The sequence below is a fragment of the Leuciscus leuciscus genome (assembly GCF_965113295.1).
Source record: "Leuciscus leuciscus genome assembly, chromosome: 23".
NCBI lineage: Eukaryota > Metazoa > Chordata > Actinopteri > Cypriniformes > Leuciscidae > Leuciscus > Leuciscus leuciscus.
The window spans coordinates 15,256,004-15,275,720 of record NC_138747.1 but is presented as its reverse complement, the minus strand read 5'-3'; the positions used below and the strand labels follow the sequence as shown (position 1 = coordinate 15,275,720).

Here is a 19,717-nt window from a genome sequence, read left to right as displayed (position 1 = left end):
GAAACTTAACAAAAAGGGAATTTCTTTAGTCCAAAACAACAAATTGGACACGAATAGGATTTTGTAGGTGACTACAAGTAGTAACTACTACTTGTCTACTAAGCTACTACTTGTTGTTTGGCTCAAATTTATAAAGATGACTGATTATTACTAATTATTAATATATTTTACACACCCTGTTTGCTACTCCCATGCTGAATGGTGCACAATCCTGATTTAGGGGAATAGGGGATATAGGGGAAAGAGAACTTGTAAACAAGAGAGGTTAAGCCAGAAAGAGAGATATAAGAAAAGTGAAAGAATGAAAGCAAGAGATAACAAGAGCAAGAAAGGCCGAGCAGGCACAAAGAAGGCGGTCTCTGCTCTCGTCTCGGATAAAACTCTCTGATGCGTAACTGGCAGATGGGCTGACACAAGCGCTGTGAACTTTACACTTCACTCTCAGTAAGTGGATTGCTTATTTCCACATGGCTGTTGAACTCCATAAAAGTCCATCTCTCGCTCTTCTGAGTGCAGTTAATATCCCTTGTTTTCTGTATCCTCTTGTGTTTTACCCCACTTTTACTTTTACTCTCACAGTAGCTCTGTTCTGAAATCACTTATGTTATATTTTGGCATTGCATGTATACCTAAAGGAATAGTCCACCCAAAAATAACAATTCCATACCTGAATGACTTTATTTGTTCTGCAGAACATAAAAGGAGGTGTTGTGAAGAATGTTTTCTATACATACAGTGGTGGATTGGGACCAGGAGCTGTTAAGGTCTAAAAGGACAAAAAAAGTACAACAAAGCATCATAAAAGTGGACCATATAACTTGTTCACTATATTCGAAGTCTTCTGAATCCATTGAGTAGGGAACAGACTGAAATTTATGTTGTTGTTCACTAAAAATCTTGCTTGACCGCCATAGTCACAAATCATTTTCATTGTATGGATGGAAACTCTTTTGCATTTCACGGTTAAAAGAACGTCACATGGGTTGATTCAATTATGACAGAATTTTTCTGTTTCAATCAACTATTCTTAAAGAATCCTGACTAAAGAGTGCAAATCCTGAGGCTCATCATAAATTCATTCATTCCACCCATAAGAGATTCGATCGTACCAGATTATTTCCCAAATAGCCCCTTTCTCCTTTAATGTTACTGTTTAATGCATATGATGCAATTTCACCAAAATGAAATATTCATCAAGCCAGCCCATGTCTTCCCAAAGGGAGAATGGGCTGTTTTTGCCGTGTTTGGTCGGTAAAGATCAATGATATGTGTGCGTCCCTGTGTGTGCACCGTAATGTGTGGACCAACAGACCATGGCCTCTCCTGCTGCTTGTCAATAGAGGGAATATTTGCTGATTGATTTTGTCACTGCATCACAGGATGAGGTAACCCTGATTGGATACTGTTTAGTGAGTGTGTGTGAGCATCATATGTCACATTCAAGAGGTCCGTAACAGGGCAGCAACAAAAGATTCTGTAAGGAATTTACCACACCTACTCAATTCTGTGGTCAGGATTACTTGACTGGTCTATTGTCTGGGTCGCTTTCAAGGCAATCGGTCTTTAATTACAGCAGGAAACCTGTTTTGTATCATTGGAGATGGTTTAATAGACTATTGTTCGGCTGTTCTACAAATGGCAATGCTGATAAGATAAACAAGCTCTTTGTGTTTACACCTACTAACCACAGAATCCTTTTAAAACCAAGTAGAAAAGCCCAAGAAAGCTTGTTTGGCACAATTTCCATCCATCAACCAACCATCATCCTTGGTTCTGTATTTATATCTTCGCATCAAACATTTGGTGGTTCTGATTGGATTTGAGTTTATTTGTTTTGTTTATTTGTTAGTTAAAAGCCTCTCTAAACCCACATCATAAAAATAAATCATTTGAGGAGGTTTCTGTACATATGAGCTATTCTTAGCGGTGTATAATGCCATTAGCACCACAAAGAATTGAAGTGGAAAAGCGTCAACCGTTCCCAGAATGCATTACAAAATCAGAAAGGTCCAACAATGGTCATGTCTTTTGGGATATAAACATCTGAGATTTGTCTGTATTTCACAAAGAGTCTGTTATCATTTAGAACATTCTTCAATGCTGAATACTGTCAGTTCTCTGAATATGCTGATGCTGTGCTTTCCGGGAGAGGTCTTGAGTCACATCTCCACTGACCTTTGTCCGATATCTCTCCTGGTGGTTTTAAGCAGAGCGTGCTCTTGGAAACTTTATTTTATATGTGCAGTCTTGTGTGAGAGAACCATAGACAATAAAATGGAGAGGGAAACATTGTGAGAGGAGAAGAAACTGTCAATCTCTCCATTTTAGAGACTGGAAATATAAAGGTCGTGACCTCTAACTGTTTTTCATTGTCTCTTCCTGTCTAATCAAAACCTTAAGTCTGCTCCCATCTTCTCCAGTACATCTGTCGCTCCAGGCTGACTGGTGACACTAATACACATATCGGTTCTTCAGTGGTTAAATGTTCGGCTCAGTTCACTTGATTGGCAGCTGAAGTGGATACCCAAATAAACCCTGTCAGTGTTTGTGTCTTCTGATGTGCCTTTTGGGACCTTCTGTGATGGGTAAGTTAAATACACAGGAAGGCTGTCCCGGCATTTGCTGCTCTATTTAGAGTACTTGAAGGTTATAATGATGTCATGGAGAATGTAAAATGAAATACAAATAAACTAATTAATGCCAATGGAAGTTAGAACGGAAAGTTGTGTTGCGTTTTAGAATTTCATTCTGCAAATTTTAAAAAGGTTTATTGAAATTCTAGCATGGATTCATTTAATGGTCTATATAGAAATAAGCCAGTGCCTTGTTTACATACAGAACATAAATGCACTTGGATGAATGACGGAAACCTCAAAAATGTCCTGCCAAATTGAGCCCGATAGAGTACAAAAAATTTGGGGCTTATCATGTATATCTGCATGCAAGATCTTTTCCCTCCACAGAATCGTATCCCTATCCATTTTTATCATGTCTTAGCTGACATATTACATAAAAACATATTTTCATGGTAAAGGATTAATGTACTGCAAAGTGATTATACTATAATTTCTAATAAGGCACAGACTAGAGTAACCAAATAAAGTTGTCTACAGAGGGGGTAGGTAGCTCTCTGTGGGGGGATGGGATTGTGCACAACACCAGCTCAATAGTTCATTTCTACTGAAAAATACTTCCTGGTGTACCTTTCAAGTAAATGAAACAAGAGAATTGACATTGTAAAATGTAATGTGTCTCACATATTGATTGTTCGATTTAAAAATAGCAACTGTATTTTAAATATTCTTTTGGATGTAATGGATCTTACTCAAAGTACTGTAGATTTTCTTCACATTTACAGTAACTCCTTATTGGGATTGTCTTTTTTCTCTCTATTGTGACGTATATCAGAGTATAAAACGCTTCTTAAACGAGTAAAAATGTAGGGCGGGACTTGATTTTGTCCATCTGGGAATTGATTGGATTGTTGTATCGTTGTGGTTTGCGCATTGCTGCGATCTCATGTGAATGACAGGTTCCTGGAGGAGAATGATTATTTTCCCGCCTTTGCGTCAATGCACACGTCCTCAGAGATGAGATGCCGTTGTGATGGGGAGGGGACGTTAATGTTTTTAACTCTTTCCCCACCATTGAAAGAATTTTCCGTGTTTTCACTGTTATATGATGGAGGGAGCTATTATGCAACTTCTGAAAGAGTACAGAATCTCCTGATTAAAACAGGCAAAAAAGAAGTAGAAACAAGCGATAAAAAGCATTGGTTATACGTAGGGTTGAAACGTATGAACGAAAACATTTGTAGGCTATGATAAGAAAAAAAAAACGACGGTGAGGTAGATATTAATTTCCCCCCCTGTTTGTCTATGATCAGCGTAGCGTTTTTAACATCTTGGAACATCATCAGAGAATGCCCTTTTAATTGGTCGTTTCAGTCATTGTGAGTCACGTATCGTAGCAACGATGACGACAAGTGACAACAGCGGGAAATGTAAAAATGACTACCTCCGAGCAACCGGCGAAAGAGAAAAGAGCACAAAAATATACATACAGGTGTTGTATTGCTTGAATGCAGTATTTGAGTACAATATTTTATATTTTCTTTATTAGCCGTTTTTTTTTTTTTTATGTATTATTGTTTTGCACTGGAAAGAAAGTTAACTATAATGGAAGTATAATTCTATAAAGATATTTGCACTAATCTTCCTTAAAATGTTGTCTAATTAAATTAAAAATATAAATTTTTGCACTGGAAAGAACATTCTAGAAGTCTAATTCTATTGAATAAGTTCGCACAAGGCTACAGAAAACTTTTGTGTTTATTTTTCTTCAAATGCAGTGAGTTTTGAATGATATATTTTGTATTTGTTTAAGTTAAAAATAAAACGTATTATAAACTAAACAAATCCATTGTTCATTGTTGACAAAATGATCATGATAGCCTTTATATTTCAGTTCTATGTGGTTCAGTCTTGTACGTTATATTGATTAGGCCTACTTTGCTATTCTATAAATAAATAGGCCTAATAAGTTGTATTATAATATGCTATAATGTATGAAATATATTTATCTAAATGCATCAATTAGTTTCCACAATATTCACCAGAAGTCATAATTTGGGCAATTTGGATGTGCACAGATAAATGCCAACATATAGACTAGTTGTGTTTTAAAGGGCTAGTTTAGTCTGCAGCAGTTGAACAATTGCTATGAGCCACTTTCAGTAATCTCAAAATGGAGGCCATTCACAGTTTATTGTGTTAGTTTGGAATTCATTGAGTTGGTAGATTTGGAGTCGAGCTTGAATTTGATAAACTGAGGTATTGAGGATTGAGAACTGGATTAAAGTGATGTGGTGAGACCGTGATGGAGGCAATGCTGAGACAGCTGTATAGACTCCAGAACACTGCATGTGTGTTTGGCAGGGAGTGCTGCTTTTAGCTTTTACAATGAGAACATATATTCAAAGCAAGTCATTGTATCTAGGTGCATTTTTATCAACATCATAATCATTATCGTTGTCACCACCACCATCATCATCATCATCATCATCATCTGTTTTTATCATTGAATTTGAGTGTTTGTGTATGTTTTTTTCTTCATCTGTTCATTTTGTTTCTGTAAGAGCAAGCTCTGGTAAAGGCCTTTAAAATGAAACCAAATCCAGCATTGAAAGATGTTCCTCCCACACCAGTCTGTGCTGAGACCAGCTATTGCTCATCACTTCTCAAGAGATGTAAAGAAAAATACAGAGCAAAAGAAAGGCAGAAAGTAGACATTTTAAATGGTATTCTTGCCTGAGTTAAGTCAGCCTAAGCCTGGTCATATTGGCATTTAACTGGTTTAGTTGACTGGCAAATGGTTTCACGGCCTATTGACCCTCTAAAACCCAATTTAAAAGAAAGGTAAAAAAACACCTGAAGCTAGTTTAAACAGTTTTTAAGCAAGAATAAAAGAGGTAGAAGCACTTTCTCTATAAAATCATCTTAAAAGTGGTGCCTAAATTAATAAATTGCCTATTTTTCTAGCTCCATTACACTGTTATTACTATGACTTTGTAACAGTGTTGATTTAGTATCATTGATACTGATTCACTTCCTTTGATATTTGTTTTTGATGTTTCCATTGATGCTTTTTATTCGTATTTTGTATTTAAATTTAAATTAAAGTTTTTGTAATTTTGTTGTTTCATTTTTATATTTTTTATTAGGTTTTAGTTTATTTGGTTTATTTTAGTATAGTAAACAAAAAATCTACGTTTTTTAAAATATTTTATTTATTTCAGTCAACGCTGCTTTGTACCCATCAAACTTTTTCAGGAGACACGGCGTTCACGTGTTCCCTCAGGATGAGGTTGTATCATATGCACATGATGTTGGAGTCCATTCACACAAAACCTCAGAAAAAAGAAATGACTTTAACATGTGATGGAGCCATTTCATATCATATTCCTTCCCCCATTTTTCCCCCGTTTCTGTCTTAAATGAGAGTGAGTGTATTGATTTAAGAGAAAGAATGATGTTGATACATGAGTGTCTAACTATCCTGTACCCCTCCGACGTCCAAAAAGGTCCTGTCGATGATGGCTTTTCCTTCCTGCTCTCAGATTTCATTATGCATTTCTTAATGCCTTTTTATGCATGGCGCTCTCTCGTTCTCTCTCTCTTTGCCCTCTCTTCAGAATATATTTTGAGGTTTTCCGCACCCTTGTGCTTAGTCAAAGATGTCTATGTCGGTCACAAATTATTTTCCCACTTAAACAAGAATAGAGTGCATTTTGTTAACTGGCTGTTTCATTCATTAAGTGTGGAAACAGTTCTTTCTCTGTTTTTCTCTCAAATCCCAAGAATCCTTCTTTCTTGGGACACCCCTATTGATTGATAACTTCAATTAATGATGGAACAAGTTACGTGTTCACATGAACATGCAGGGAAAGACTTTCTCCCTTTCGCTTCTCCTCCTTTTCCCCTTACTTCACTATTTTAATTTTGTCTCAACAAATTCCTTTACAAGTATCATTACACTCTCCTTATATGCATCTCCTATGGTGGAAATTCAGACACATACAATATAAAAACTGATTTTGATAAACACCCAGTAATAAGCGGAATGCAAATTTGTGCATTCGTGAGTCAGAAGACAACAGCCCATTATTGAGGCGCATCATATGACCAACCACACTTAAATTGCACATAAAAAGCTTCCATTCACAGAGGCATTCATAGCAGGTTGCCTGGTGCCGAGCTAACATATAATTACATTAAAGAGTCGTGCAAGCAGCCGTGGAATTTTTACTGCTCTAAGTATGGAGCATAGTAATGCAGTCTTGGGCATAGACTCCAGCTTCTACCATTTAAAGATAATATCAGACTAGAAATCTGCATATAGGGTCATATTATGTGCCTATATATTGTGGCAAGAGTGCAAAAAATGGGGATTATATGGAAAGTCTTTTCCAAGAATGTCAATTTGTCCTTTGTGAGCCACTGGTCTCAATGAGATTTAATGTTACTTAATATAATATATTAATGTTCAAAAGATTGAGCTCAGTAAGTTCTTTATATATAGTTATATCATTTTTTTTAAAGTCTCTTCTGCTCACCTATAGGCTGAATTTGATCAAAAATACTGTAAAAAAAAAATAATACTGTAAAAAAAAAAATCTTTCTATTTGAAAAGCTGCTTTTTCTGCAGCCATTCTTCAGTGTCACATGATCCTTAAAAAATCGATATGCTGTTTTTTTTAAACATTTCTTATTATTATCAATGTTTAAAACAGTTGTGCTGATTAATATTTTTGTGGAAACTGATAAATGTTTTTTAATTTATAAAACAGTAAATAAAACAGTATTCTTTGATGAACTGATGAATGTCTTTACTGTCACTCTTTTTCAATTTAGTAATTTTGATTAATATATATATATATATATATATATATATATATAATATACAGGCATATTATTTTTATTTTTTATTTTTTTTGCAATTTGGGGAATATTGCCTGACATTGCATGTTTCCAATTGGAGAGCTCCAGTAGCTTGTGTGTAAGATTCAAAAAATGCATTACACTTTTGGTATTTTGATCAAATTCTTTCCCTTTTCTCAACTAAGAGGTGATTTTAATCAGCTGAGCTGTGATTGGCAGAGAGATTGATGACTCATGGTGGGAGAGAGTTTAGTGTGTGGAGGGTGCTGGGAGGCAATTTTAGTCTGAGGAAGCAACTTGCCAACTCTCAGCACTGCGTGTATTCATTTTAGCTTCTTTCTCTCTATCTTTCTTCGTTGCTTATTCCTCCATTCCACCAGCTCTTGTTTTTAATGGCTCTGCCACAGCTTGTAGTGAATGAGTGAAATCGCTCTCTGGCACAACGATTAGCTCCAAACATTTGTCTTTCACTTGCACATCCCATTTCGCCTGCTCTCTGCTCCTCAGATGTGCTGCACATTTTCCAGTCAAGGAAGGACTGAGGTCTGTCATTGAGAAGTGATTATTCCATTAAGGTGTATGACTTTTAAACTCTCCTCAGAAACCTAGTGCCAAAAGGAAGTGGTGAGTACATTTTACACACTGTGGTGTTTTTTTGTGTGTTTCATGTGCTTTACTGACACCTTGGTTTGTCAAACCTGTCATACTTGCACTGAAGTTCTGTTCTTTTCAAGTTTTTGTGTTGCTTTTCATCTTGCTTTGGTGAGAATGTCTTTGTTTTATGGCTGTATTGCAAGAAAATGTGTCTTGAATGCAACCCATATGATTAATAGACCGAGTGCAAAAGGAAAGAGCTAAAGAAATCCACAACCTCTTGTCATCTCAGCTGTTGAGATTTAAGCAGACTGACAGCAGACAAATCTTAAAGTATCTCACAGCTGTGCGGCATGCCTCTTGCTTTATTTTTAACCTCTGCTGTTGTTTTATTGATCTACAGTAGTGGTGGGGCAGGCCAGCATATAGTCCAGAGCTGCATAGTATAGGAATTTATGCCGCTACATATTTATGAACTTTGCCTACATTTCAAGATCCTCAAAGTTCAGGGTCACTGTCCTTGTTGCTTGAAATTCTGCAATCTGAGACAGGAAATAGGCAGTATATTTTGTTATTGTCTAGTGTTGAGAGAGTTTATCTCTGTTGTGCATCTGGATAGGAGTGTAAATCATGACGATGCATTCCGAGAGGACATGCTGTTGTCTTCATGGCGCTTGTGTGTGAGGGCTCTGTATTGGGGACAGATTTAACGTGCCACCCTGGGACGTCCTGCACACGCCCAGAGAGGTTTTTCCTGTCACATGTGCACTAGTCACTTGGCACTTCACTATGAGTGCATTATAAAGAAAAAGAAAAAGAAACAACTAAATGAAACACAACCAAGATCTTAGAAATGTGCTTTTTTGTATTCAAGTGGTATTGAAAAACGTATTTTAATTTTTAAAAACCTAAATTAAGGTTTTAATTTAATGATATCATTGAAATATTAAACAACATTTCTTGTTTTTTTTCTGCATGTCGGTTGCACCATATGACTTTGATTTGGCAGACTATTTTTTTTATTATATATATATATATATATATATATATAAGTAATATTTTAATAATCATTGAATCAATTTAGTTAAAATAAATCTAGAAAATTATAATAAATGGTTATGCCAAACTACTTAATATAATTATTAGGGAGTTTTTGTTTATTTCTTCATTGTGATATCAGGACAGTTGTGTCACCCTAACTTTTTTGAATACTTTAAAATTCCCCCCATTTTTTTATTTAAATAAATTAATATTATAATTTCATTGAAATATTAAACAACATTTCTTGTTTTTTTTTCTGCATGTCGGTTGCACCATATGACTTTGATTTGGCAGACTATTTTTTTAAATTATATATAAGTAATATTTTAATAATCATTGAATCAATTTAGTTAAAATAAATCTAGAAAATTATAATAAATGGTTATGCCAAACTACTTAATATAATTATTAGGGAGTTTTTGTTTTTTCTTCATTGTGATATCAGGACAGTTGTGTCACCCTAACTTTTTTGAATACTTTAAAATTCCCCCCATTTTTTTATTTAAATAAATTAATAGATATGGACAAAAATTATAGTCACGTCATTAGGCCTTAATACACTCACACTTAAAAATTCCTGTCTTATTTATCCGCTGTCTCCTGCACTTACTTATCTTAGTCTCTTTATTTCTCTCTGACTCTTTCCATCTCTGGCCTTGGCATCCTTTGTATTTATCTTCAGTCTACAATGTGTTCACTTATCCTGCTAGTGCCACAGAGACAGTAGCCAGTGAATGAAGAGTCTAGCAGTTCTTAGAGAAGAGTGATTATGAGGTGAATGTGAAGATAGGAAAAGGCATGTTGAGAGGTGACAAGGATAAAGCTCTTAGTATACCTTTATGCACACTGCAGGCTGTGAATGTGGCCATTGATTTCTTTTTTTTTCTTTCTTTTTTTTTTGCGTGGGTGCCTCCTAAACATCACACGCTCACAATTTTTCCTCTCTCCTGCTGCTCGCTCTATTTCCTGCTCTCACAGTCACAGCCAATCAAAGCTCAGCGTGCAGGGCTCCAGGAGATCTGAGCTCGTCACCCAGACGGCATTCGAGTCATGGACCAGTGATTCATAATGGCCCTCTTTAATACCCCATACATATATAAACACACACTATATTAAAGCATTGTTAAACTAAGGGTCATGAGTCTGGTTCATTTAAAGGGGCCATATCACATTTTCTTTTCTTTTTTTTTTACTTTATTCTGTTCTTCACTTTCCACAGTTAATTTTTTCATGACCATTTTCCAACCTCTCTTTGACCCTTGATATTAAAGGAGAACTTGGTAACTTTTTTAACTTAATAAAACTGTCTAGAAATCATTTGGATGGTTAAACAACCTGTTCTGGTGATATTGGTGACTTTCCCCGCTCCCCCCAGCGTTCCCAGGCGGAAAACCAACCTTGCAACTTGCGCACTGCCGTCCCGGCAAAGTGAAATTGGAAGTCTCGTGAGAAGCGAGAACTAGAACGAGAACGAGCGCGAAACACAAATTGCTTTACGGCAATTCGACATAAACACACACGCATGTATGATGTATTACCAGATTACTCACCTCGGTAGACATAGCTCCACGCGATACAGTTGGCTTGCTCCGATCAAAACAAATGCACATGAGCAGCGGTAGAGAGGGGGAGGAGGCCGCCGCAAGTGAGTTTTTTACGACTGTGTTGTGAAATATACGCCCCCCCACAGCTGTAGGGGGAGCTCGTGGGGAAAACATGCGACAACAAAAGGGAAAATCAGCGAAGAAGTGACTAGAGTTCGCTAGAGTTACAGAGTTCTCCTTTAAACAAGCTGTTTAATGTGCGTCTTGTCTTTTAAATGTATATATTGCTAGAAATTTGGAGAACTGCAGGTCTAGTGTAGCCTATTTGCACCTATTTGTTTCATTTCATGTTTGACAGCATCACAAAACAATCACTTTAGATCAGACAGAAATGATCAAGAATGGTTAAAAGTTCAGTTTTTAATGTTGCATTGTTCTGGTGGTGCAGAGTGGAAGGTGCTACACCCAGCACAATGTTTGATGCACATTTGTTAGTTTTGTTTTTTTAGAAATCAAGACACAGTGGTCCAGCCGACCAATCAGAGCGCATTGCACTTTTCGGAAGGAGGGTCTTCATAGAGACAGAAACTAAACAGAGTTATACTGACAGACTGGGAAGAGAGGTGCTGCAACAATGTAAAATATGTCGGAAAATAATGTTTTTGAACATTCAAGCATGAAAACCTAGGTGCTTTTACTATACAGTACGTGTTTTCTCTTCCAGCTCTCTGTATTCACTATAATGTTCTGCTTGATTTTTATTTTTTTTGCATGAATAAATGTCTTTGTTAATTTCAGCTAAATTCGAAATGAAAAAAATGACTCATAATTTTTTTCTTTTCGATGACGTGAAGCGTGACGTGCCTCTGTGGGCAAGACAGGAGTTTTATAAAAGAACAAAATTGAATCACAGTGCCTTTCATTGTTTAGTTGTCAACAATATCAGATTGCGGCATGTTGCGACACCCCCCTTCCCCATGCATCCTGTAAGACAGAGGCAGGGAGCCAAACAAACCAGACTGCCACTCAGCACTCCCACCGCCTGCTTCCCAACGCCTCCTGGCCAGGAGCTGCTATTCTGAGGAGCTGTCAATCAAACACAAGTGCTTCTGTCCATCGTCCGAGGGAGTGAGAAAAATATAGAGGGAAAATGTCAGAGAGAGGGACTGGGGGAGGGAGAGGAAGGGTCACTAAGATTAAGAGGTAGAATAATGAAAGGCGATGACAGTAAGAAAGAGAATGAAAGGGATGTAATTCTTTGATTTTTCAACCGTCCTTAATCCCTTTTGGTCAAATCATTTAGTCACTGGATCACTGATCATCTTTGTTCTACATTCTAACTCTCCAAACGGCTGAAGTTAAAATACACACAGAGACAAGCACACAACAAATGAACTGCTGGTTGACATGGAGCTGTAATCTTCCTTCTTAAATTTCACAATAGTGGATCTTAGAACAGACCATGCATGGGATTATATTTCCATTAGAACCAGTCTGAGCACAGACGAGTCCAAGTACACTTTTTTTCTTTCTTTCAAGCAATTAGTCATCAAAGTGGAGCCGCATGTGTCACCAAACAAGGAAAGGGCTTCTGGGAAGGCTTGATCGCCTGCATTGCGGATTCATGAACCATGAGGAGCTCTTTTTAGGTTTAACTAGGAGCTTGAATCTGAGCTGTTTGACTTAATTAAATGGTGTCATGCTAAGCTGAGTTATAGGATTAACTGGGTTAATGTGCTTTTACTGTAGTCTCTTATTGGCCCGCAGTCCTTGATGTTTAAAAAGGGACAAAATGTCAGGGGGGTTTTGTTTGGGACTATGGGATGAGAATCGTAAGGAATTTGACTATTCTGGTTCCAATTCTGATTTCTATATGATCCTATTAGTATTTTTGAGGATAAACTAAACCTCTTCAATAATTTTCATTTTTGATAATATACACTACTATTCAAAAGGTATTCATTAAGATTTAAATTGTTTATGAAATAAGTCTCTGCATTTATTTGATAAAAAAAAATACAGTAAAAAGAGTAATATTGTGAAATATTATTACAGTTTAAAATGACTGTTTTCTATTTTAATATGTGAAAATGTAATTTATTCCTGTGATGGCAAAGCTGAATTTTAAGTCTTTAATGTAACATGATCCTTCAGAAACATTTATTATTATTATTATCAGTGCTGAAAACAGTCGTTCTGCTTAATATCTTTGTGGAAATCGTTATACTTTTTTTCAGGATTCTTTGATAAATAGAAAGTTCAAAAGAACAGCATTTATTTGAAATAGAAATATTTTGTAACATTATAAATATAATACAATTATTTACAATTTTGAGGAATGTAATGCATCCTTTCTGGGGGGAAAAACACATTAATTTGTTTAAAATTTTTAAAATCATACTGATCCCAAACTTTTAGAATGGTACTGTATTTAATTTATTTTTATTTAAATAATTTTAATTGATTATTTATTAAAATGTTTATCATAAATATTTTATTTTTAATAAAAATATCATTTATTACAACAAAACTCAAAACTTAAGAAGAATTAAGAAGACTTAAAGGGATAGTGCACCCAAAAAAGAAAAATATATATGTTATTTTGTGTTTCACAGAAGAAATAAAGTAATACATGAGTGTAAGTAAATAATGGTAGAATTTAAATTTAAAAGAATTTAAAAAAAATTTGGTTAAACTATTACTTCTCTACAGATTCTTTACAATCTGTAAAATTAGTAATTGGCTGCCCAAATGGCAATGTGTATTTAATTATATACATCTAAATTTTCTTGTAATAAATGGCACTTTAATTAAAAAGAAAAATATCCTTAAGTAAAAAGTAGCTGATTGAGTTGTCCTGATAAATGAGTTGTGAAGAAACACTCTGACTAATTCAGTAATTGTGCGACTCTTTAGAACAATTTAAATCAACTCATTTGATTTATTAAAAAGAACTGAATCATAAGAGTAATTTGTTTCGTGAATCAGACTACACTGAACGCATCAATGAAGAGTACAGATGTTCATGAACTGCGAACCATCATGAAGATCATTTGACACACACCCACAAATACATGCACGTCTTGGCAGACACTTTGGTAGAGTTTCTGCATGTGGAAACTTTGAAGGCTTCTCCAGACAGAGCATATATGGTTAAACCAAGGGCTTTTGCAACCATTGCGGTTGTAATCACTTAGCATGGAGCCGTCTGTGATTATTGATGACACACACTAATTGGGATCATAGATCATCTCCCAGACACTGACATGACCACTAAAGTCAAACGCTAGGCAGCCAAAGGTCATGTGTTAATGCCAAGTGTCATATGTCATGTGTCAAGTTAAAGTGAGCCAAGCCCAAAGGCATGTCTAATATCTGCTGTGTACGTGCAGATGCAGGGCTAATTTATCATATATGCACATGAACTATCATGCTGTCCTTGAACAGACATGCTTGCATTCACAATAACTGAATTCAGTCTCTCTCGGTCTCGGACCTGCAATCTTCTCTTTCTTGTGGATACTTGTGAGCTTTAACCTCTTGGTTGGAAAATGGTGTGTCTGCAGCATTTGGGATGGTAAAGTTCATAGCCGCTGGCAAATGTGATACTATTGAGACTGAGAGGCTGAGTGGAAAAGACAGGCCTAGATGACAAACTTAGGCTTTAACGAGGGCAAACTCGTGGTCTGAATATTGTGCGTTTAATAGTTGCAATGATTTTTCTTAAAAACGAAAAGGTCGCTGACTAACATGGAGCCAAGAGGATCTTTGTGTTATTGATGACAATGAATTGAATGCGGTGAGTCATGAGTCACTGTGTGTGAGAATTTGAATAGATTCATTTGTCTCAGAATACTTGATCAGAAAGGCTGTGACTCAGTCAGTATAAAGGCACAATGATGACTCAGAAATATGCTGTCTATATGTAAATATATGTAGTGAGCATTTTTATGATGAAAAAACCCTAATATGATTAATATGAATATTAATAATATTAAAACACCAGACATAGGTGTGTTTAATGGTCCTCTTTTCTTTAACAAATAATTATTTCTCAGAGTCAAGTTGAATCAAGAAAATTTTCTTTCAATAATTATTTTAAAATATTAATTAAAAAATGTATCCGAATTTTATAGACTTCAATGTTTAAACTGTGGGCATGTGCTTTCTTTTAAAAATATTTTTGTGCTGATATATCTCTTATTTTCACCAAGGCTGCATTTATTTGATTTTTTTTTTTTTAAATACAGTAAAAACAGTAATATTTTAAAATGTTTTTACCATAATTGTTATCTATTTTAACATATTTTAAATGTGTTTTATTCCTGTGATGGCAAAGTTGAATTTTCAGCATCATTACTCCAGTCTTCAGTGTCACATGATCCTTCAGAAATCATTCTAATTATGCTGATTTGCTGCTCAAGAACATTCATTATTATTATCAATGTAAAAAAAAATTTAAAAAATCATTTGATGAATAGAATGTTCAAATCAACATGTTTTAAACACATTTTAACATTAATTAATTTAATATTTTAATGCATGCTTGCCTTTCTTTAAAAAAAAATTCTTTAAAAATCTCACTGACCCTAAACCTTTTAATGATAAAGTATATGCGCTTATACAGTATTCTGTATTTCTTAAGATGAATGAATCACAATGCATCAAGTTCATTTGGTTGTATAGCCCTGAGAGAGGCCTGTTCTAAACGTATAAAAAGCTGATCTTCTGATGTTTTGGGAACAGGTGGTGAAGAGGCTATAGATGAGCTCCTTTAGAACTAGCTGTACTGATCCAGAGTCAGCCTGAATACTGGATATGTGTATGGGGACGCTGTTTGTAAGAGAACCCACAAGAAACGAGAGTCAGAAAAAAAAGATGACACATGGATGCAGTTAGAAAAGATTAAGATGGAGAACAGGAGTCAGCAGGTTTAAGGAAGAAAAAGAGGAATATAAAACGAACGAGGAAATAAAGAAGGTGCAGCTACAGTCCCTATGATGATGAATGAGTCTATAATGAAGTATCCCTCTCCCTTTTTTCCTTCATCTCACCCTCTTTCTCTTGATTCTTTCTCTCTCGCTGGCTGTCCAAAACCGCAGCCTTGGCAGCTTACACCGACCTCCATCACATCACGCCACATGCGATCAGAAGACCTCATCTATACACACTCGTTTTTTAAAATGCGTATAGATCCGCGGACCCTCCCCCACAGATGACTTTCAATAAGTCATGCGTAAGTGTGACATGTGTGAACTTTTAGTTCATGTTCTTGATATGATAACACAAATGGTGGCAGATGAAACAGATCATGCGTGGTTATGTGTTTGTCAGGCTATGACAGCATTACGGGACATGTATCGCTGCTAGCCTCTCAAAACTTTGGCATTGGACACCTAGAACAAAGAGAAGGAGAGGAAAGCTTTCCAACTGAAGTATGCTCTCATTTTGTAATTGAGCCAGCATTGCTGTTTGTGTACCTCTGGAACTTTCCAAATGTCCTGTATAGTGTGTATTTGTGTGTGTGTGTGTATGAAAGAGGATACAACTGCTGGGCATGCTTGAGATACCTCTGCGTGTTTTGCCAGACAACAGGCCAGATCTCCACAACAGCGTTCCTTCTGTGTGCTGAGCGACACCAGGGGACTTTTTCCACCAATTTGCAATGCATGATGTCTTCATGGTCATGTCACATTTGAAGGCTCTTATCTAAGGGAATGAGAAAAATTATAGGTTTGTGCGTGTGTGTGTGTGTGTGTGTGTGTGCGTGCGCGTACGCGTGCAGAGAGAGAACGCCCTCAAAGATTCCTTGGAAGGAAAATTCTACTTGAAAGAAAATAAGGTGGAAAAAGAGAGCAAGAAAAATGAGAGAGAAACAGAGACAAAAGAGTTGTAAGATTATTTTTAAGATTCATACTGTATGCAGGCTTGAAAGATTTATTATTATTATTTTATTGTAATATTATTTTGATATATTATAATTTAAATTTACAAATGTTTTGTGTATTTTTATGACAAAAGCATTATTTTTTGAGAATATAGTCAAATGTATTTTTTTCCTGTGACGGCAAAGCCTAAACTCCAGTCTTCAGTGTCACATGATCTTTTTTTTATTATTATCTATGTTTAAAACAGTTGTGCTGCTTAATATTTTTGCAGTAAACCGTGAATGACTTTTTTTTTTTCTTTAATGAATACAAAGTTCAAAAGAACAGAATTTATTTGAAACAGAAATCTGCATGTCTTTAATGTCACATTTGGTCAATTTAATGCATCCTTGGTAGTATTTAACGGTTTGAACAACATTGTAAAACTGTTTAAAACTTTTTTTTTTACTTTTATTCGTCATTAAATATGACTTTTGAATGTCTGTCAATGGAGAACGATGTTGCTTGCCCATGTCTAACCATTTTATATCTATTTCTCACAGACACATTTTAATTTGTGGTGTGCATGATAGAGCGTTTATGAAGTTACTGCCTGTGAAAAGCATCTCAAATCACTTGAGGTTCTAATTTTGTTAAGTTACCTCAAACCATGCGTTTAGCAGTGTGTACTTTCATTTTGCTAGAAGAATCTACTTAGCAAATGTATTAGTATCTTAAATCAGATTACAGAACATTATGGTGTCCAAATCCCAAACATACTCAACTCTAATGTTTCTTTTCTCCTCATTAATTTAGGCAATGTTCAGCCAAGCTTAAGTCCTGATCGTGTTTCAAGTTAAAGATTCATACTGAAGTGTGAGTGTGTGTGGGCTTGATGACTGCAGTCCTGCAGTATTCAGTAAAGATTAACTTCACAGTGCTGGCCTTCATGCTGACAAAGCTCTGCCAGTAAAGGCATCACTGGGCCATCACGCTTTCATCTGATCTTCGATCAGGCTTTCGTTGGCTTCCTTCTGCACTGCAATATGCAGATGCTGGTCCAAGCCTGGCACACTCTCATTCACTCCCCCAGCCTGACAAGCTGTCAAAAAAATCAAGCATCTACCCCCCAAAACCCTCCCACCCTCTAATTTGTTTCTTTTCTCTGGCTCTGTCCGTTTCCTCTCTTGTTTACCTCAGGGACACACAATCATTTAGGAGTCTTTTCCAAATAAGTAAAAATGCACAGTTGCTCATAATTGATTTGCCAAATACAGCAAAAGACGTACAGAGAGGATAACATCCAGGAGTGGGTATAGGGGACAACTGAAGTTAAACATTTTTGGAGTGAAGGTGGACAACATTTTAATTTATTTTTATTAATTACATTTTTGTTCATTTTTTTTCAAATGGCTATTAAAGTATTGTAATTTTATTTTATTTGCCATGAGACTTTGACATGACATTTATTTTTTTATTACATTTTATTGTATTTTATTTTTGTTTACAAAAACAAAACAATTACTGCATTATATAAATCAGGAAGGTCTCTGTTAACCAGATTAGAACCAGATATGCTGAACATGCACAAAACACAAACAGATATTCCTAAATAAAACAATAACATGTTTGTTGTCAACCCCTGACCATTAGAAATGTCCTAATGCAGAACCTAATCTGTTTCTCTTCACACACACACACACACACACACACACACACACACACACACACACACACGCCTAGTGCTGTAACAATAAGTCATTTTTTATTTTATTAAATAATATATGAAATCATTATATATATAAAATTAATACAACATTTGCCATGAAAAGATTTAGTGTGTCCTATAAATCAGAAAGGTCTCCATAATTAGAACCAGAGTTGCTAAACATGCACCACACACAAACAAAAATGCATAAACAATGACATGACCGTTGTAAACCTTCTGCTCTTCACACACACACACAGCAACATCTAGTGCTTGAGTGCAAACCACACGTCAGAAATATTAAAAGAGCTTTAGTTGATGGAATAATGCTGTGGGTGCAGTTTTCATCTGCTGTGTGAGTGAATGTGTGGTGTTCGTGGCCTTGTCTGGCCCGCCGGTATTGTTTCGCAGGTCTTGCTAAGCACTCCTTCACTCATTAAGCTGGTGAAAGCTGTGCTGAGTGTGATAAGACTGCTAGTGATTGTTATTAATGTAACATATTCCTGTAGCCTTTCACTGGGACTGACTGGCTGTGTAGATGTAATTAGGCGGACAGGATCTGTAAATGAGCAGAGACCATGAGTTTTAGTGCTTAAATATGGCTGAGGTTGGGACTGTGTGCTTTGTTTGTTCATATTGCAATGTGTGTAACTCCAGAGGTCAGAGTACTTCCCTCCAAGTAGTGTTGCTGGTATTCGTTCGGGTTTACAACCGTTGCATTTTAAAATTACACAGACCGCCTCTTTAGCTTCCCTCGGGCTTTACACCTCCTTTCCAGCCACGCGATCTGCCCCAAATGCTTTTAATGCTTGTGTATACAAGACTAGAAGAAAATAGTGTGTGTGTATGTATGTACTGTATGTATGTATGTATGTATGCGTGTGTATATATATTAGTTTTGTAGATAGCTTTATATTTATTTATTTATTAATATATATTCTATATCTTTAATGTTCCAGCATGCAAGATTCAGTGAAAAAATCCACCAAAAGGCTATACATATATTTTGTATTGAGGTTGTATTGTGAAAAAAAATATATAATATCTAAATGCACTGTTTCTATTCTTACACCTTTTTTATGCCCTTTTATGATTTAACCCTTCACAATGTTGTGAATTATACATTTCTACAATTTAACAGTTGGTTTAAGCTGTTCCCAAGGCTCACAATAGATAGTATTTGTTTTGATGTTCAGCCTTATAGAAAAATGTGACTTTGTAAAAGAGGTTTTGCTTCCACCAAGTAAGCAAAAGAAAGACAAAGACTCATGTTGACTCCTGTCAATGCAAGCATAAGAGCGCAAACTTCGTCTTTTCTCTTTTTTCTCCCTTTATCGTTTTTTCATCTATTCCTCATTTTAAACTCTGACACAGTGCTAGGAACCTATCCATAATTCTGCCTTATGGCTCGGTCCAATACATTTAAGCAAATAAAACTGGATTCTCTTTGGAGATGGACAATAACCTCAAAATGTAAGGAGCCTTTTTACTTTATTGTGTTTGACATTGGGTTATATGTCAAGA

The 19,717-nt window shown here is 35.8% G+C and overlaps 1 protein-coding gene across 2 annotated transcripts in view; it reads left to right on the top strand.

Moving 5' to 3' along the window:
* prickle2b (prickle homolog 2b) overlaps window positions 1-19,717 on the top strand; it is a 78,878-nt gene that overhangs the window by 26,766 nt on the left and 32,395 nt on the right. The window contains exon 1 of one of the 2 annotated variants that reach the window (XM_082155247.1): window positions 7,727-8,063. The exons of the other annotated variant lie outside the window; for it this stretch is intronic. The gene's annotated coding sequence lies outside the window, so the exon portion shown is untranslated. Of the gene's footprint in view, window positions 1-7,726; window positions 8,064-19,717 lie in introns of those variants that run through there. 2 annotated transcript variants of the gene reach the window in all.